This window comes from Aethalodelphis obliquidens, unplaced genomic scaffold (assembly GCF_003676395.1).
Source record: "Aethalodelphis obliquidens isolate GAN/ISIS:26980383/991018 unplaced genomic scaffold, ASM367639v1 scaffold1, whole genome shotgun sequence".
NCBI lineage: Eukaryota > Metazoa > Chordata > Mammalia > Artiodactyla > Delphinidae > Aethalodelphis > Aethalodelphis obliquidens.
The window spans coordinates 28,466,109-28,487,655 of record NW_020837945.1 but is presented as its reverse complement, the minus strand read 5'-3'; the positions used below and the strand labels follow the sequence as shown (position 1 = coordinate 28,487,655).

The following is a 21,547-nucleotide window of genomic DNA, read 5'->3' as shown; positions in this document are numbered from 1 at the left end:
AAAGAGAAGGAAACTAAATGTTAGGATCTAGAGACCTTTAAAAATGTCTGTAATATTAGTACAAATGTAGAGCCTCAAATATTTTTTTCGGTTTAATATAACATCACCAGGAGATTCATTTAAGAAGTTTCTGTCCATTAAATTAGATAAATCTCCCACATTTAATGTACTACCAAAGCATTTCTATACTGCTCAAGCCAAACTTTTGCAATTTAAAAATGATTTAGTGAAAAAGCAGCAATGATATTATAAAATTTATGCTTCTTCACCTTCTCTCCCTACCTAGAAGGGCAAGACTCTTTTCATGTAAATCTGTATTAGATCCCAATCATTTCAATTGATGATACTCCACAAAGAACACAAGGATGAAAATATATTTAAGTACTATATTCTTAAACAAACTTCAACACCCTGATGCCACTTTGTCCTGTTTAAATGAGAAATAAAATAAAATCTCAATTTCTCTCTATATGTTAAGCCAATTCACTTTGGAATACCTTAGTAGCAAAATAAATGTATACATGTATTTTAAAAAGTACTAGTTACAATTACGATCCACATATAACTTTCAGTGACCATATCTTCTTTAGATATTTTAATCCTTTCTATAAGAAGTAATTCAGGCTTTAACATGATATAGATAATCTGTATAACTATGTAACATGCAATTCATGGTTCACATATCTTGACAAGGATAAAAGCCCTGGGGCCAACCAGCATCCTCTAATACTGCTTCCAGTGTTCTTGTTCACATTTTTATCTGATTTCAGATCTCAGGCTCACGGTAATTTTCTGATAAATATAACTTTTGTTATTTCTCAAACACTTCCCTCTGTCCATCCAAAAGACTGAATGCTTTATGTTCCTAAAGCTCACTAATTATGATCACAATATTTATCTAAAGTTCTATTTCATACACATAAATTATCCTTTCCTTGGATATTAGAATATGTTAAAACAAATTTTTATAATCACAGTCTAGCCTTTGTGTGTCTTTAAATGAGCTACAACTGTGAACTGAAAATGAACTATATTAATGGCATCACTCTTACAGCTCTCAAAGTTGAAGAAAAAAGTCCAAGCTTAGGTTCTGACACACTTCATTTTAACAGCATGCATCAGCCTCAGGTGAGCATAGTAAATCCTGTCCACATAGCAAGTATGCATGTGTGTGCTCCTCTTTCCATTTTCTCTTTTCTTTTCCATACCTCTCCCTAGGAAGTCAATGAACTAAATATTACACACTGTTTAAATATATACAGTGGTACAGAGATAAATGATCTATCTTGTCCAAAACAGAGGTAACTAAATAAAGAAACTTATCAATTCTCAATGTAAAATTAAATCCTGGGCTGACAGGTTGCTCAGATAACACTCAGAAAAGAACAATATGACTCAACCTGTAAGGAACAGACCAAAAACACTCCATAAGATGAAGTGTATCTAAAGGAGTCCATATCTCCATTTGAAACGCTTGCTATGGAATATGTTAACTGACAGTTCCATCTAGGAAATATTTTTCTTCCTCTCTCACCTGTTCCCCCACCCATCTTGCACTCGACTCCATAAACAGCAGTTATCCCCCATTATAAAACAGTTGACGGTTAAAAAACAATGAGCCAACGAAGAAAGTACAATATTCTATAACTGACATTTACTGCATTGGCCTTGGACTTCTAATCTTTACCAGACGGGCACACAAATCAATCCATCAGCTCATAAAGGTGTGCTTTTTTAACCTCTAAAACAGATGGGATTGGCCAGAAGTGTCTGGCATGTCAAACTGCTAATCACTGCTGCCCTTTGCACAAAATAACCCTCTTAAGTTGAGGCATGGTTGCACGGGAACCGACATTAGTCTGTGGGAAACCCATTTAGCTGTCACACACTCCCTGCCACTCCTGCTCTCCCTTAATTAAGCCTAATGCCTTATGCTTTGACCTTTTGTTCTAGCCTATTAACCCTATCTAGTACAAGTTCAATTATGTTAAACTAAAAACTTTGCTGTAAAATATTAAATGCCAAGCTCAAAAAATCATGAGGGACATCCTCACAGCCCTTAGTTCTATGCACCCTGTTACTCCCTGCATGTGACAGTAAAACCTCACTTTTGAAGTGATACTGATTCTGATAGTCTAGAAGAACCACATGATCATTCTTGTTCACCCCCTTATTTTACAAACTGAGGCCAGAAAACATTAAATGACTCACCCATTTCACAGCTTCAGTTGAACCACGCTGAAACCTATCTAATCTCTAGCTCTGATCCTTTATTCTCCATTGTGTCTCTGATTTATAATCAAACCACCCAGGAGTGTGTTAAGGATACTAGTATTTTCAACACATTATTACTTTTCACCACCCACTAAAATTCACTACTACACAAATAGGCCTAAAGCAAAACAAATGAGCACGTCCACAGAGTTTTGAGGTAATATTTCCTTTCCTCCCCACACCAAAATTTTCTATCCGCTCATGACTTTTCTTCTTTTTAAAAGGAACAATGGCCATCTGAGACCTGCTAAATTCTGCAACACTCCCAAGGCAATAGGTGCAAGTACAAATTTCTTTCTTCACTGATATTTCATTTAAGTATTCAATAGAACAAATGACTGAAGCTACAGAAAGCAACTACAACTTGCTACTTATCCTCAAACGGAAAAAGCTGGTTATCTTTAAAATACCTTTTTTACACTTATATGTAAATTGATTGCTCTTCAACATTTGCCAGAATCCCAAAAAATAAAATCAAAAAAGTTTAAAATTCACTGTAAAGTAAAATCAAACATAGTCCAAACTAACATGCTATCATCACAGGGGAATTTTAGTTATAGTATATAGTAATAAGTGCTATTCCCCTTTCCACTTACTTCATACAACTAGAAAAAACTGTTTCACCACTCTCACTATGACACGTGAAAACAAACATTAATAACATCAAACAAAATTTGGATTTCTACCTGTGACTCGTGAGGAAATGCATATTAATTTCAGATTTTTGAAAGATTTAAAGTCAGATTTTAATTTTATCCTCTTATTGACTGCCCAAAGACCCATTTTTATCTACTTTCAGTATTAACCAATACTGTCATTTTTGCCTTTAGCAATCTGGAACCTTACAGGTTAAGATAATATGCCATTAAGTGGAACATATAGCAATTTTCAAAAGAAACAGTGATGAACAACTTCAATGACAGAATTTACTACTTTTTAAGGGATAAAAGTAGAATGTGTACAAAAGTAAAACTCAAAGTGAATGTGCTTATGTTATTAGAATGGTACTTTCTTGGCATCATCAGAAGGAATATACACAAGAATTTACAATATGAAACATAACACAGGTGGATGAGCAGTCAAAGGGAAAACAAACACTGACAGCAAGAACAACTAGCAGCAAACTAATGATTCAGAGTGTCAGTCACCTTTTTTTCCTGCAAAGTATATGTTTTTTCTACACACACACACACACACACACACACACACACACACTTTCTTTTTTATATTCTTTTCCATTATGGTTTATCCCAGGACATTGAATATAGTTCCCTATGCCATACAGTAGGACTTTCTTGTCCATGATATTGTTAGTTTAAATGAGATATCATACCTTAATTATAAGAGTCAGCTCATAAAAATAGAAATTAAGTTTGGGTCTCAGACACTGAGGAATTTAACAGTGGGAAAGTTATACTAGTGCATAGAATCCACATACTCTACAACATATTGACTGACACAAAGAAACAACTGAGAGGAAAGAGCAGCTCAGCACTGATGCAAACACAAAGTAGAATATACCACATTAATAGTGAATGTGCTCATTTTTCTACTCTTTTACTTTGGACAGTAGTCCATTAGCCTGTATATCTTCTTTTACTATGATTTATGTGATTCACTGCTATTTACTTGTGAATAGAAAAATATGTGAGCCCTGAGAGGTGTTTTTTCTGTTTACAAAAAGCATCTATTTCTAAGCATGCATAAAGTTTAGTAAAAACTTTTGTCTTCACAAGCAAGAAACTGGGTTAAAGTCATTTTAAGAGCATCTGTTAAATCTCAGTGCTGTATATGTATGTCCCAGATAATCTACACATTTTCTTTAGCATTTGAAAATTAATTGCTGGTCTATAAATTTCTGAGCTCTATTTTAAAATAATTTTCTTTTCCAGCTTAGCATTATTAATCAAGTTGAACGTGATAATGCTCTAACAGTCAGAAAATTCACCTCTAGTGAAGAGCAAATCCTAATTTTAAAAAATAACAAAAGGGCTTCATATACTACTTAAGGCCTATAATTTACTAGGTTTTGAATCATCAAGTCCTTCCTGATTCTAACTTTTAAGATTACTGAACGCCAAAATTAATGCTAAACATGAGATTCTGAGATGCCTCCAGTGTCCCAAGCAGTCAAATGCAATGCAATTAAATGTGCTGAGCTGGTGGATCCTTATAACTACTGCAAGTAAGGCCAAGGAAATTGCCCATAAGGCTCTAGAAATATTGTTTCATTTCTTTAAAAAAATTAAATGTTGCCCCCCCCAATTTCTCTGAACATGCATTCTAATATGTTATAAATTGTGTATTTTATTTTTTACTTTTTATTTTTTTTGCGGTACGCGGGCCTCTCACTGTTGTGGCCTCTCCCGTTGCGGAGCACAGGCTCCGGATGAGCAGGCTCAGCGGCCATGGCTCACGGGCCCAGCCGCTCCGCGGCATGTGGGATCTTCCCGGACCGGGGCACGAACCCCTGTCCCCTGCATCGGCAGGTGGACTCTCAACCACTGCGCCACCAGGGAAGCCCTAAACTGTGTATTTTTGAAGAAACTTAGTATTACAGAACAATGTCAAGTAATTATAATGTCACCAACAGTTAGTTTCACTTTTCCCTTCATAATAAATATGCCTGGAAAGAAGATGATAAATTTCAAGGAAGAAATATTATTTCTTATAGACGTTCTAATTTAAATAGACCAAAGAAAAAATGTAGAACAGCAGCTATTATGCATAAGTTAGTCATAATATTTAGCAGTTTTTACTGTATAAATACACAAAGGCCCCATTCGTAACCCCCAAAAAAGCCAGATTTCACCAATAGTTGGGATTGGTACAGTTCAATTCAACAAATGTTTTAACAACCTTCTGTATGCCAGGCACCTACAGCACCAACAATACACTGATGAATACGCTCCTATTCATGGAACTTACCCTCTCTTGAGGAGGACAGACATTAAACAAGTGTGAGACTACCACAATCAGGGGTACAAGGAATTGTGAGAGACAAATCTGATCTTGTTAGAGGTTTGGAGACTGTACTGAGCACCTACACTCTCTTGTCCACTGTCCCATGAGTGAGAATATTCCTTTCCAATTTGCTTCACCAAGGTGAGGAATGTGGTCAGTCTGTGGCCCACATCAACGGCTACCATTAGGTTTCTTCTCTCTTGCTCTCTTTCTAGAGGGGTGGACCTCAGTGCACTTGGTTCAGGGCACTGATCACCCCTGGTCTACACAGTGCCCTCGCATCCGATATGCTACCTTCTCAAAGGAGAATACAGAGTGGGGCCCATAACCTTTGTATTATGTTCCCAACTGAACCAACAGACCCAACCACCCCCACTAATGGTTTTAGAATATTACTCTTCGGTAGTAAGCGCAGCTGGCCTGTGATCGTTCTGGTCACACTAGTCAACTAAAGTCACCTGGCTCTGTTAATCGACAAATAAAAGTTTCCCTACTGAATTTTAAATAGAACTCAAAAATGTATATGACACGTAGAGACAAAGTTAATGCATGAACAGATGCGCACCTGTACTGTAAAGCTTCTCTTCTTAAATTCTCACCCTAGAAAACACACCCCAAGTTCTAGACTATCAAATGAATCACAAGACTGTCCTGAACACCATATTTTAATAGCATGAGAAGGAAACAGGCTACAAAAAACAAGGCTGAGGGCTTCCCTGGTGGCGCAGTGGTGGAGAGTCCGCCTGCCGATGCAGGGGACACGGGTTCATGCCCCGGTCCGGGAAGATCCCACATGCCGCGGAGCGGCTGGGCCCGTGAGCCATGGCCGCTGAGCCTGCGCGTCCGGTGCCTGTGCTCCGCAACGGGAGAGGCCACAGCAGTGAGAGGCCCGCGTACCGCAAAAAAAAAAAAACAAGGATACGGTCGGTCCGGCTCACTCCACTCCTTAAGACCCAGTCCTGATTATCAGAGGTTCTCCCTTGGGGTTAGCTTAGCTTCAGTATACTGCTGGATCCATCACCAAAGGTTATTAACTATTCCTTAACACCTGGTACAGAAAGCCCCTCTTCCTGAGATTGCTTTAGCAAAACTAAACACACACACACAAGAGTGTGAAATAAATCAAGACTTGATTTCTCACCCTGGGTTTAGCCAGTTGCCAGCTGTTGGTTTTAAATTCTCAGGTGCTCAGTGTGTCCTCCTCCGTAAGATGCAGACAAAAAATGTTTTGGAAATTTTAAATTAACAACAATGTCAAAAATGTTGGAAGATGAGCAATCATGTACCCTACTGTGTCACATGGATACCTAGCCGTTAAAAAGAAAAGAACAAGTGAGAAATTAAGAGAACAAAAGGGAAAACAGGGGAAAAAGGAAACAAAAATAGAGGAGGATCAAGAGAAAACAAAAAGGTGTGTAAGTGAAATAGTAGCACTTATCACTATTTGATTCACAGTCCACACCAATTACCTATCCTATGTGCTCTTCTGTTAAGTAAGATGCCTCTATACACCGACTTGTTTGAAAATGAGGAAGTAGGACAAGGTACCTCTAAAACAAGCACACTTAAACCCAGAAATTCCATAGCTTCTATCAAATTTCCTTCCAACCTGATATCTAAGGATTCTATGAAAGTACTTCAGTTTGTGAAAGCCCAAGCAAAAGAAGCAGCAGAAAAATAAAAAAACAAAAACAGAAGAAAACATAACGTTGATTCAGGTCAGTCAAGGATTACCAAGACAGGTAAGAGTAGCATTTTACTAACAGACTGAACAATGCATTGCTTTGAGTTCTGCCTCAATAATACCAAACATCCAGATATTGGGAAAGAACCAGGTGGTGAATAATAAACACCTTCCATCTTCCATCCTTGACCTCATGCAGATTCAGTCTATTTCAATTAACTTTAAAAGGCATGGATGTGTTAGGGAAATAATATAAATACATATCTGAACTCCAGAAAAATTTTTTTTACCCAGATTGTTCACTTACACAGTTTCTCTCTTATTTGGCCAGATACAATATAGTTTCTTAATAAAAGAACGTTCCTTTGCAGCTTTTATACAAACCCTTTTGTTTATCCAACATTTATTTGGCATTTCAAAATCCAAAGCACACTAGAAAATACTATGTATATGAGCATTATTACTCATCCTTGTGTCTCCAATACGGTTTCAACCTGACTACCTTTTAGTGTAGAGGGAACTACGCAGCTTGAGTCTTTTGGTTCAAAGTTCCATAAATTTTAAATGAGGAAAGTAAAAAGAGGTGGAGAGGTTTATAACTCCAGTTCTCACGCTCCAACAATAAAAGAATATGCCTGATGTGTACTTTAAAATACATGATGTGCTGCAAACCTCCCTAACTCCAAAATTTCTTTCCTGACCATGGTCTACTCCCAAAATGAAGCCAAATCTCTTGATTTCTGCATACTTCTGATAAATTCACAAATGCATTGTCAATTTCCTCTTCGTATTACAGAGACTAGTTCATTAGCATAGCACAGTCTTTAAAATAAAATTACTGGGGGTGAACATAGGACAATAAAAATAAAAATCATGTTAAGAACCGTAACAGTCAAGAGATTTAACTTTTCAACCAGGAAAAGCTATGGCTCTGAATTTGCTACAACTGCTCCTTGAAGTGCACAAACATAATTTGCCTTGGGAACACTTGGATTAAGACCATGACAAGCTTTTTAAATGAATTATATCAAGAAACACAGTTGCTTTCTCTGCCTCAAAGAACACTGTAGCAATTCTGAGGTCCACTTCACAGGAGCTAGGAGCCTTCATGGCTGCCCTTGGTGACTACATCTTCCTTATGCAAGCGCAGGAGCAGGACATCAGCTCTCTGAGAACTCACAACAACTGCAGCAGAAACATCGCTTGGAAACAGGGTGCCTTCCCAGTGGGAACTGATCTTTGAGAAGCCAGGCTGGGTGAATGCTGCTTGAGTCCTGTGGCTCTCAGGTTGGGAGCAGGGTTTTTTTTTTTTTTTTTTAATCATTTTCTAAAAATCAGAGAGAGACTGGTTTTCTCTTCAAAAGATGGCATGTTCTCGTGGAAAAGCAAATTATCATCAATGAAATTAGCTGTGTGACCTCAGGCAAGTTACTCAGGCATCTCTCAGACCAGGTCTATGTAAAGGAGAGAAAATGATACCTATATGTCACAGGGGAACTGTAAAGCAGCCAGCACCATGTCTGGCACAAAGCAGGTATCCCCAAATCCTCTTCCTTTCCCTACTCCTCCCCGCAATAAAAAAGGAAAAGGCAAAAGACAGGTAACTAAATAACCTTTTTATATTTCAAGTTTTGACCCATCATCTCTACTCCTTTCAAAACTATAACCTTGAAATCTTTACTGTTTACTGTTAACAACAGCATATATTGATATAGTCAGAATTTCAGAATTTAGAAATGAAATCTAACCTCCCTGTTCTACAGATTCTACACATGCTGCCCAGAGACATAAAAGGCCTTTCCTTTCATCAGTATCATACATTGATTTAGTAGCAGAACCTAAGCTAGAAAAATATGTGTGGAATAACAAAACAGAAACACTTTTTTAAAATATGCTTTTCAAAAATCAGACCTGAGCCTATATGACCCATTGTGTAAATATTCCCTTTAGGGGAAAAACTGCAATTGTGATTAGTTTCATTTTGAGGGTATTTCTTATATCTCATTTGTAAGTGTTTCACATGTTTTCAAATACTTTTTCTTGCTGTTCTCCACCTTCTTCTGTCCTCCTTCTTTCCCTTAATTTGTTTCTTTTCCAGGGTATAAATCTACCACTCTATTGTAGATTACTATAAATTCATAAATTCGGGAATCAAAAAAGAATTCTTAAAAAGTATGCTTTTTAAAAACCAGCTATAATCCCTTAAACATTTCATATCTCTCTATTTCTAGGTAAATTCCTTAAGACAGAAGTCTCTTTTAAACTTCTAATCCTCAAACTTTGATTGCATTCTGCTATATGTCAGGCTCTCTTAACCACATTACGTCATTAAATCTCCACAATTATAGTAATATTCTAATTCTAAGATTGCTTATAAACACAATTTCCTTTCTTACTATTGCAATGCTAAATTATCATCTTTTTTTAATGCAGTAACATATTTAACATGTTCACATGTTATGTACAATACAGGCAAATTCAACAATTGAAAGCACACAACTACAAGAAGCTAGCTTAGCCGCTACATGGCTTAGCTTTTCTCTTACCTAAAGCTAATCACCTTACTTTTACCCAGTACCCTCACATAGCTGGTAAAGAAGGTAGAAGTAAAATAATCAAAGCAGACTGCAAAAAAACCCACAAGTTCCAAACTCCTTAGCTCCTGAGCTATCCTCAATCCATCAGCAAATTACAGATCTGAAAACAAGGAGTAGCCCTATCATTTAACAGGAGACTGAAAAACGACTTTCTTAATTAGAAGTCCAAGGCTGAGAGACTCCTTTCCACCAAAGCTCTGAATAAACACCAACATCAGGTCAATCAGAGCTGTCCTGGTCCCAGTGGGATCTTAAGCTGATGACTCAAATTCCCAGCGAGCTTCTAGTTTAATTTCTTGAAACTCTAGGCTTAGTCACACAGTGACCTGGAATTTAAGGCAAATAAGGGTCTCTTCCATCCTTAAAGATGACACAAAGTTAAAGAGGGAAGAGGGGTTTAGAGCTTTTTAGAGTTTTTACTCCCCGAGGTGTACCAAGTTAAAAAACTGGGGACAGTGACCCATGCTAGCTTTGAATTTCAAACACAACTATTAACCCTGTCAGAGAAGCAAGTCCATTTCCAAGTTTTAACAAAATGCCTTTTTTTTTAACCCCCCACACTATTTATTGAAAGAGGAAGGAAAGAAGAATGAAAGGGAGGGAGGGAGGGGGGGAGGTGGGAGGGGGGGAGGGAGGTGGGGAGGTGGGGAGGTGGGGAGGATGGATGGATGTCACAAGCACCTTCCTAGACAAAGTTTCAACATATTCTGGAGTTCTTCTTGAATTTATTTCAATCAAAAAACATATAAATTATAATTTCTTTAATAGGTAATTATCCATACATTATCTTCAATACCTATCTTGTTTAGCTTTAAAAAAAATCTTAGTACTACTAAGTAAATACAGTGGAGTCCTTTTTTTCCATAACTTCAAAGAGTAATTTTTTTCTACATTTCTGAGTTGCCAGTCTTCTAAATTCTTCAAATCCACTTCTCATTATATTACTCCTAGAGTTCTAGGCCAAATGTTAGCTCTAGCTTGGTTCAAGGTGCTAATTTTAACAAAATCCTAATAACAATGGTAAACTGTATCATCTTTACTTTTTCCTCATTCTTGTTCTCAATGTTTTATGAATTTAAGAAAAATTATCTGTTTCAGGTGTAATGATATCTTAAAATGCCATGTTTTATTTGTAGTATTTGCAAGGTAGTGTAGGGATCAATTTGAATTTTAAGGTTCATAATGCAGAGTATGTAATATAACAGTGACAACAATTAGTGTATCAGCCTACTTATCTCAATACCTATACTTATTATGAAAAATTAAAATTACTCTTCATACCTGTAGCAAAACAATAGGAAATTTCTATTGTAAATAAACTCTAATTTTTAGAATCCTAAATATTCAATTTGAACATTAAATTTCAAGGAACAAAAAACAACAGATGGGTATCTGTATTACAGTTTGCAAAAAATCCCTGCTAAGATTTCAGAGGTCTCTTTGGTCCCAATTTTCCCCCTACCCTTGAATCACAAGGTAATGTGCTTAAAGAAAGCATTCTTTCTGGGGTTATTTACATGAAGTTATCTTTATGAGAAATCTTATGAAAGAGTTCTCCAGTTCACCACCCAAACCTCAGCACTCTGTTTTCCATGTTCGATAAGACCCTTGGAAAACACCAAATCTCAAAAGAATAAAGAAAAGGTGGTCTATTTTTAATTCATTTCCTTCCAAATAAACTATTACTCCCTAACTCCTGGTTCTATGCTGGTACCCAATTTTGACCTTCCAGTTTAGATATATTTAAGAGACATTCAAAAACAGTGTACACATGTACAAGTGGGGAACCTGTCATTTCTCCCCCTCAAACCACCACTATTTTTATAATATTGATGACCTCATAAAAGGAACTCCATTACCATCAGCAATTCATGTCCCTGCTTCAGCACCAGATGCAACCAGGATATGGAAACAAGATCTCTCTCCTCCATTTACTTTTTATTCATTCCAACCCCTGGATATAACCCTCAGTTCCATTCCACTGGCCTGCTTCACCATCTGACACGCTTGATTTTTACCTTCTCAAGTCTTAGCGACCATCCTGGTGTCATATTTCCCTAATTGTTGTGTTAATCTAAATATTACAGAATGAGTTTGCTCATTTTCCCCCAAGACAGTCCCCTCAAAAAACTGCAACTTAAGGAAATGCATCTTGAACAATTTAATTCTCAGATTCAAACTCATTATCCTGAAAGCCCCTCACCCCTCCCTGCCCCATATTCTGTTCAGAGTGTTTCTTTGACTTTTCAATAGTAATCAAAAGTTGCTTTTCATAAAAACATTTCTCTAGTTGGAAGACGGGTACAAAGGGTTTTGTTAGAACAGTAAATGCTTTTTTCTCTAGTCTTCATCCATGTTAACAGTAAATCACTATGAAACCAACCAAAACAAAACCCACCCTCACTGTGTGTAGCCACGTGAAGGGGCATATGGAAAAAGCTTAAGAGTAAAGAACCTTCATCCCAGCACAGCCAAGAAGGGAAGCTACAAATGAAGGCAGCTTTCATGGAAGAAAACATCCACAGATGTAGAAGCTACTTATTTTAGAAAAGGGGACAAGACAGCAAGAGAGCAATAAGGAGAGAGAGAGGTGGGGTATAGACAAACAAACTGGAATGCCTCTTCTCTGTTCACCTACACTTTAAAACCTGACTGTATCTGGCAATCTAAAGTTTGAAAAGCAAAACTAAACCTATCACAATTTAAAGTGAACAATTTTCTCTTGATAAAAATTAGCTGTTTTGAACTTATTTGGGGCAGAATTATTTTTTTTAACCTTATACACAAAGCTATCATTGCTTTTTCAAAACACTTAAAAATGACCTGTTAAGTTTCTTGCAATCGTAAAATTTTAAAACTGAAAACCTAATCCCTTTAACATCATATATCCTAAGCCACTCTGATGTAAAATTACTTCTATGCCACTGTCTTCTAGTACTGGTTTGCAATGGAATCTGTACAATTAATAATAACCTTCTTCCTTCTCATCTTTCTAGAAAGCCAAGAATGACATATCTCCTTATCTCCCTATTTGTGCCATTAGATTGACATATTTTGCCTCACCTGTCACCTTCCATAAAACTCTGCTTTCAGATGAGTTAATTCATTTTTTAGTTGTCCTCAATGTTCTAAAATAGTGATGTTTGACAGAATTAATACAGTGCTCTAGTTCTCTCTGTTCAACTGGTATTTAATTAAAGATCTTGGAGGCATCTTTGTCTCCAGTTACACTGCTTAAAGAAGGAATGTTACTTCCTACCCGGACAATGTGCTAAACCACATGGCAACAGAGCTGCCTTCCTAAGGTCTCCCATTTAACAGATTGTTTTACCGTGTTTAAGCTACTAGCAAGACAGATTACCACTTTATTTAATGTTGATTTTACTTTTCACATCTCTGAACCACAACTCTACTACAGCCTGCATTCTCTCTTACCTTTAAAGTGGCCAGCATTTCTGAACTTGTAATGCTCCCTTATATTTTTATTTGATCATTGCTTTTGTTTTACCTGGACCTCAAAAAGTCCTAATGGTATTTAATTTGTAAGATTTCTTGAACCTCTGGTAACCATGCAGAGAATCTTTAAGCAATGAGAGCTACCTGGAGCACAAGCAGAAACTTTCTTGTTTCAAATTCTTTTGATTTAAGCAGTGACAGCTACCTAGAGCACAAGCAGCAAATTTCTTGTTTTAGACTCTTTTGAATTAATATCTTTTGGCGAATAGCCCACTCAACATGTCATAATTTTCCACTGTAAAGGTAGCATGGATAATTTAAATTGGCACTTGCTATTTATTACACAAATAACTGTTCTCTTGGAATGCGTTTTGAAAGCTAGCATTTCTCAATAATTCTTTGGCTATATCGGAACCACAAGAGACATGTCAATTTAAGCAAACTTCAGGAGCAATAAACTAACAAACAAGACTCTAGGTGGTGGTATAGGTTATTTTTTTATCATGATGTTTTGCTCTTAAAACACTGCAAGAGTCAGAGGAGCCTTTAGCCTCTTTTACAGACACCTTTTTATTGTAACCTTACAATATTTTAGGGTGCTAAATTAGTAAAAGTTTAGAGACACATTCAGGAAATGGGTCCAGACATTAAAACTCGTTTTCAACTACCTCAAAGGCACTGTAGAGAGCGCACTGGAGTAAAACCAACAATGAGTAGTCCTCTTTTTTGTTTGTTTTTAATACGTATTTTCCTCATCCTCCTAGGGCACTTTCAGGGCTAAGTATGCAAAGAGGTCTTTCCCCACCAGAGTGTACGAAACAGGCTAAAGTAACAATCCTACAGCCTGCAGGATAGGGGCTTGCTCCATTGACTGAAACTTCTTTGTCTCTAGGAACTAATTCCAGGCAGAAAAAAGTTAGCACTGGTGATGAAGCCACTACTCTCTGAACCAGCTAAACTCAAACCACATAACCAAACTGCTGGGCAAAACCAGAGCAACTTACTTCGAAACTGAAAAGCACTTCAAAATACTCCAGGTAGCAACCCACACTTAGGTGCCAGGCAGATGAAGCAGCATTTGTTTAAAAAGTCCACTTATTTCAGTGTCTCTTCAACAAAGGTGCCAAACTAGTGATTAAACATTGAATAATCACATCAGGAAGATGCCACCCACTTGCTAAACCCATGATTCACTAACAAGCAGGTTCAATGCAATTCATAACTTTAAAGAATGAACTACCAAAGCTCTTTGCTTCACAAATACCACTCTCCACCCCCCCAAATGTAAACAGCAATCATCATCTATAAACGGACAACCATTTTCACTTTGAACACCTATGGATGGTCTCTCTTCCTCTAGAAACAGTTTTTCCCGCACAATCTCACATTTAATCATTTACATTACCGGAGACAAACTCCAACTCAGTTCCACCAACTGAGTGAAAAATCCTTGTGGCTAAGAACGTCTTAATTCTTTTCCGAAATAAAAATGCTTTATTAAAAAATTTAAAACGCAAAACTACTTATCATTCTGTTCTTCTACTATCTTCAAAACCCAATTGCAATCCCTAACGAGATAGAAGGTAGAAACTCCTGTATTGCTTCAGAGATCAACATGTGTCACAGACTCCCAGCTTGTTCGCCTCTAAGACACAGTTGATTCCTTTGTTCCTTCAGACTGAACACCAACTCTTGATTAAAATTTGGAAACTACTTTGGAAAGGATATGACGGTTTGTAGAATATTTCCAGGCAAACCCTTCATAAAACAACAACATGCACTAGTAGTATTAGAGGACACAGATATGAGTGAAAAACAAGCCTCCAGAAGCCTCCCAGGACCTGCACGGAGCTCACCCTAGATGTGAGCCCGGTTTCTGGCTCAGGGGTAAAGTGATGGTTGAGGCCTCGGGTCGAAGAGGCCTCTCCCTCGGGAGGGGAAGGACAAGTACCGACGGGCTGGGCTGGACCCGGGGGTCCTCCGGGGGTCGGGAGCGCGGTCCCTTTTCTTACCCACTTTCCCCGGCCCGGGATCCGCGAGCACAGAGCTGGGAGGCACCCGAGTGAGAGGCGGGGAGCTGCGTCCGGCGCCGCCCAGGACGCCCCGGGCAGCAGGAGCGGCGCGGCGAGAAGCGCCCGGGGCTCGGGGCCGAGGGGACAGACGAGCGGGGCGCGACTCCGGCCCACGCCCCCCCCCCGCCCCGGCTCAGGGGCCACCCGGAGGCCGCCCCCCGGCCCAGGACTGGCACGGACGCGCCAGTGAGCCGGGGGCCAACTCCACAACTTGGCGGCCCCGCTGCCCGGGCCCCCCGAGTTCCCGGGGAGATTCGGACCCAGCAGGAGAGGCGGAATTTCCCCGGAAACCACCCCCCCGAAACCATCTCGTCCCGCCACCGAGCCCACCCCGCCGTCTGCGTCCTCTCCCGCCGCCCGCGGCGCCGGCCCCGCCGCCCCGACGCCCCCGAGGCCCTACCGGCCAACGGCAACGCCGCCGCGGGCCGCGCTTCCCGGCCGTTTCCGGCGGCGCGGGCGGCCGCTCCTCCGAGCCCCCCAGCCGCGGCCGCCACTCACCCGAGGCCGCCGCGGCTCCGAGCCCGGGGCTCCGGCAGGCTCACTCCGCGAAGGCGCCCCGCCGCCCCGTCCTCCCTCGGCGCCCCAGCGAGCTCTTGCCTCCGATCGGCACTGCCGAGCGCAGCGGCTGACGCGAGGCCACGGGCGGGCGTGCGGGCGCGCGGGCGGGCGTGGGGCCGGGTCGTCCCTCCGCCTCGGCCACCGCCTCCTCCTCCGCCGCCGCCGCCGCCGCCTCCCGAGTTCGGGGCTCTGCTGCAATGTCTGCGAGGCTGACTTTGAGCGCCTCGCTCGCCGCCCGCCCGCAGCCGCGCTCCTCCCTCCGCCGCTGAGTCCGCCGCGGCCCAGTCCCTCCCCTCGCCGCTCCACGCCATTCAGCTCTTCAGCCAAGTTTCTTAACCCTTTTTTCCCCTTCCTTCCCATTGTCACCGGGGCGGGAGGAAGGCGCCCGGGTCCCGGAGACTCGCGGGAGCTGAGGGGCCCCCTCGGTTGGCTGGTTTTCCTTCTCGCCCGCCCTCCGGTCGGCCGGGCGGGGACTGCGGGGCCCCGAGGCGGCGGGAGGATCGCGGCGGCGGGGAGAGGTGGGTGCTCCACGCGCCCGCGCCGTCCCCCGCGGCTCCCGGCTCTGTCCAGCCGCCGCCACGGCCGAAAGCGCCCGGACAGCTCCTCCCGGGGCCCCGGGGGGACCGATCTCGAGACACAGGCCAAAGGCTTGTGTTGGGGGCACAGACTGGGGGCCGGGACTCCCCGGGTCCCCTCCTGGGTGCCGGCGCCCTAGGCGTCCCCCTCCTCCCATTTCGCCCACGACACGCGTCCCCTTGGCTCCTTCTCGCCCACCCCCAACTTGCACCACCTTGTAATCTGTGTGTCTTGCTTTGATCTTGGGGGGCACGGGCACTAACTGCGGGTCACTTTGACCCCACGCCCAGCACGTAGGAGGCAGCCAGGGATAAATGCGGAGTGAGTCCGAGAGGAAAACTGGGAAGGAGACCTGAGGAGCGCCCCATTCAGCTCCTCGGACGGCGGAGGACCCGGGAGCAGGGTTTATCTTCAGCTGCTTTGTCACTGCGAAGTCTCCAGCGGAGTCAGTTCTCGAATCTACACCATCCCCGGGAAGAATCTGACCCTACAAGACAAGGCAGAAGGCACCGGGCTGCCACTTCTCGGGCAGCTCTCCGCGGTTCAGGCTCCGAGTAAGAAATAACAATTACATCACGAGGCCGGGGCGACAGCGCCGAGGAGCCTCCCGGTTTCCTGCAGCTTGATCTCGCTGAACCCGCCTCTAAACTGAGGGGCATACGGATTGGTGAAGAGAGAAAGTGGAGGGAGGAGAGAGTCATCCGAAACCATCATTTCCCCCTTCTCCCTGTATTTGCTGTTTTAAAATCTTGTCCTTAACGCTCCCCAAACATCTAACTAGAACTATTAACACCCCCTCAACACCTCCGCAGATGTCAGGTTTCTTTTTGACTCTAGCATCTAGCATTTAGTAACTCGCCATGAAAAGAAAAAAAAAAAAAAAATTACCAGGGGAAATGAGGACCGTTGCTGAAATTGTTTTTGCTTGCTGCGAAAACGCTAAAGTACAGCTTAGCCTCACTGTGAACTCCGAAATGGCATGCCTGCGTTCAAACACTTATTACACAAAACAAGTGAGTGGATGAGACACTCCATTCTTACGTGTAGGTTTTCAGACCCTTAAGAATTCGATAGCATTTGAAAATAGAGTTGCTAGTGCACTTAAAAAAAGAAAAAAGAACTATCCAAGTCGTAAAAAGTATTCTATGCCTGTTGTGTAATGGCTGTGTTGTGCGTGTAAAATGTCATTTAACCTTTAAAAACATGAATAAGAGTTTGGGGTTACCTTCACAATCTTAAAAAAGAAAGCATTTTTTCAAATTAATGTTTAATAATCCAGCCCCTAGCACAGTGCTGGGCACATGGTAGGAAGATTTTGCTTCATGGTGATAGTGCATTTTAGAACAATTATTTTACATCACCCTAGTGATTCAACTGTGCAATCTGTTGCCATCTTATATAGTTTAAACCTCATATGATAGCTTATTATTTGTATGTAGCACCGTTTTAAATCTGTTTCAGGCAACTTAGTAAAGTCAGCTATTCTGTAGCGCAACATATATCCAGGATTGATGCAAAGCAACTGTTCCAGTTAAGTGATGGTCAGCATAATTGGAGCGTGGCCCTTTAAGGAGTCAAACTTCTTTTTTTAAAATCGTTTTTAACTGTTGTTAAAGATTTTCTGAAATGTATGATAAATATTTCTGTTTTCTTAAGCAGTTTGTTTGGCTTTTTCTGGAGAATTCAGGGTTAATTTTATTTAAAGTATTCATTATAGTAGGTGTTAGTGGATTTAACAAATACATCAAGTTCCTGTTCTCTATCAGGCTTCTTCCTAGGTGTTAGGGATGCTCCCAGGAGGTGTATAAGCCATAAATCGCTGCCCTGAAGGACTCCAGGATACTATGACTGATTATCTCTGCCTTTTGTAGTCTCTCTCTCTCCCCCTTCCCTAACTGACAATCTGTTGACTTTTCTGTCTTTTGCCAGCGAGCCTGTCTCCAACATTCTCCTCCTCTTCTGATTGGCAGCTTCTAGTCTGGTGCAGACTGAGAATCCAGATAGCCTCACTTGTCACAATTCAGTCTAAAGTAAAACTAAATAGGTCCCGTGTAAGGAACTGATGTGCTTACCAAGGAGAAAGGCACATGAACTTTAGTGCATAGACTTTGTGACAGATATTTGGACTACTCAAATGTTGCTTTGAAAAGCATTCTTTTTGCTTCTTAGGTGGGTTTTAGATCATTGTGGTTGGTAGATAAACAACCTCCAAGTAAGTAAGATTACACAATTAATACAACAAGCCGAATACTGGTCCTGCCCCTTTTAGCACTAGTGTTAAAAAGTCTACTGCAGTATGTTAGATGACTTAATAAAGCTGCTCACCTCGTTATTCATCTGTCTTCTCAACCCCACAGAAATCCAGTCATTGGAATCCTGAACTCTTTTTGATAGTACATTAGTGTTAAGTAAGTTGCACACCGTTCGTGGGATTCATTTTTACTTAATCATTCTAATTGTGTTGGGGCTATTTTGTTGTTCTTTGTTTTTAAAAAATCAGTACCTCAGTTTCCTGGCTAAGAGAGTCATTGCAAGGATACTGGGGCATATATGTAATATAAGAATACCTATGCAGTAACTGTATTTTGAAGACAACTCTCATTTTAACTGATTGTGATGTGAAAACGATGCCCTTGAGCTTTTATACTTAAACACAAAATTATTTTTATGAACTCAGGTTCCTATGGGATCAGATATGTATAGTTCAGGCTCAATATGTTTATCCACCACAAAGAAGTAGTCTGGGAGAGGCATGCTTATGATGTACTCCCTGAATCTCTCCCGTTATAGCATTTTTCACACCAGTTGGTGACTGGGTGTTTACTTATCTATATCCCATTCTAAACGCAGGCACTCTGGGCACAGGGTCTGTATCCCTCTGGTTCACATATGGACACTTCCAGCACCTATCCCTGTGCACAGCAAACAGTAGACGGTAGATATCCAGTAGATATTGGGCAAGATACTGTCATGATTCCCGAGAAAAGTCTTTGTTTCTACTTGGGGTACAGGTGTGGGGTAAGGGAGCTCAGAGAAAATTTTACAGAGAAAAGAATGCTTCAGCTGTCTATTAAACGGTTAGAATTTACCAAGTAGCCAAGTGGGAAACAGGTTCTCAGGAGAGGGAAAAGACTGTTTAACAGTGGTGAGGTGTGAAGAAAACAAAACTATACATTGAGAAGTATTGAACTCACCTTATACACTATGAACTAGTGACTAATGAACTATGACAGCTGACAGAAATATATACAGATGGAATTCCAGTGTAGTTACGCTGTTATAGTCCCTCAGCCTCTAGAGAAGCACTGTCCAATAAAAATATAAAGCAAGCCACAAATGTGATCTACAGATGTACTTTTAAATTTTCTAGTAGCCACATTTTAGAAACACAAAGAAGCAGGTAAAATTAATTTTAGTAATATATTTAACTCAATGTATCAAAAATATTTCAATGTATACACAACATAAAAAATATTCAATAAATATTTTACATTCTTTCATTCACACTAAGTTTTCAAAATCCAGTGTGCTTTTTACACTAGGTTTTTTTACTCCTAGTGTAAAAACTCCTAGGTTTTTACACTAGCCATGTGTAGCTAGTGGCTACCGTATGGGGCAATGCAGCTCTCTAGAGGGCAAATGAAATCTTTAATAGTACAGTCAAATGAAATTTTCTTAAGATGAAAATCTGAATCTTATGAAGTCTATAATTTTGTGTTGATTACTGGTGTTTAGCTCTGCTATGTTATAGAGACCACTTTCTTCTGTCTAGGCTTTTGTGCCAATTAGAGAATCAGTGAAGTTTACATTTTATGTACTGTGTCTCCATTAACCATACTGTGGTTACAATTACTTTTATTTCTGTTAACTCTGGTGGTGGACTGTAAATGTAAACTGGCCATACAGCATTAAAAAACACTATAAATTTGGGGTTGAATAAACTTTTTTTAAAAAGTCTTCCTTAGATCACAGAACTACTTCTATGCTACTTACTGTCAAGCATCTTCCTGGCTATAGAAGCCCATGGTTTTGCTCTCCAGTTCTTCCATGCCCACTTACTTAGGGAGTATAAAATCCACCCTAGCCTTGTTTGAGGCAGTCACCCGTCTGAAGCTGCAGCAGTAAGCATGTGCTATAGCACCCTGAGTACCGAGAAAGGTCTGAAGAGCTAAGATGAAGATGTTTAGACACCCTGTCTGCAGGTTACTGTGCAGTTTTCCCTAATGAGATCGGAGCCCTTTTACTTTCTGTGGAGCATGAGTGCCAAGGACTGGCAAAACCAGGGCACTCAATTTATTCACTAAAATGAATCCTGAAACCTGGATCTTAAAAACAAAAAACAAAAACAACCCGAAAATGTTTGCATAGAAGCAGCTGAAAGTGTGCAAGGAAAAGGCAGATACTTTAATGAAAGGCAAATGTGGACGATGCCTTCTCATTCTCCAAAAAAGAAAATGTCTAGTATAGTTAAGGTGTCCAAAAAGCCAAGAAATCCCAATGAAGCTAAGGAGAACCTGTCAGTTTTGATGATATGTCAGCTTAATACGTACGTGTAAATATTACATGGAATCCTATCCTTTTATGTAGAAATGGGTCATGTAGATCTCATTAAGCAGCCTGTCATAAATGACTACAACATTTCAGGATTTCACAAACATACATCTGTATAATAAATCAACTGGGTAAAACATGATCCTATTAATTTTTAGAGATTTTACTCAGATAACCTTCAACTAAAGCCAAGTACATACAGTCAGCCCTCCATATCTGCAGATTTCACATCCACAGATTTAATCAACCATGGATGGAAAATATTCTTAAAAAAAAAAAATCCAGAAAGTTTCAAAAAGCAGAACTTCAACTTGCCGCTTGCCCACAACTATTTACACAGCATTTAACATTGTGTTTACAACTATTTACATAGTATTTACATTGTATTATCTGTTGTAAGTAATCTAGAGATTATCTAAAGTATAAGAGAGGATGTTCCTAGGTTATATGTAAACACTACTGCCATTTTATGTAAGAGACTTGAGCATCTGAGGATTTTGGTTTTGGGGGGGTGGTTCCTGGAACCAATCCCCTGCAGATACCAAGGGATGACTGTATCTGTTTTCCTAAATTATTAAGGATTCTGTGGGGAAGAAAGCTATAAAGAAAACATGATGTATGCTTGCCATTTGTGCAATTGTTTGACTCTCAAAAGACATAGACTCTGACAAATTTGTTTCAGATTTGTTTAGTTTAGGAAACATAAAATTCTTATATAGTTTATCTTTCCACAAAACCAAATTAAAATTACCTTCGCCCTCAAACACACACACACACACACACACACACACACACACACACACACACACACACAC

At 40.4% G+C, this 21,547-nt stretch overlaps 1 protein-coding gene across 17 annotated transcripts in view; it reads right to left on the bottom strand.

The window, feature by feature from the left end:
* Window positions 1-16,754, bottom strand: part of NRIP1 (nuclear receptor interacting protein 1) — a 185,424-nt gene extending 168,670 nt beyond the window's left edge. For 8 of the 17 annotated variants that reach the window (XR_003431978.1, XR_003431981.1, XR_003431982.1 and 5 more), the window contains exon 1: window positions 15,546-15,656. The gene's annotated coding sequence lies outside the window, so the exon portion shown is untranslated. The other 9 variants (XM_027102328.1, XM_027102369.1, XM_027102315.1 and 6 more) reach the window with 5 other exon arrangements.
* Between the last annotated feature and the right edge of the window lie 4,793 nt (window positions 16,755-21,547).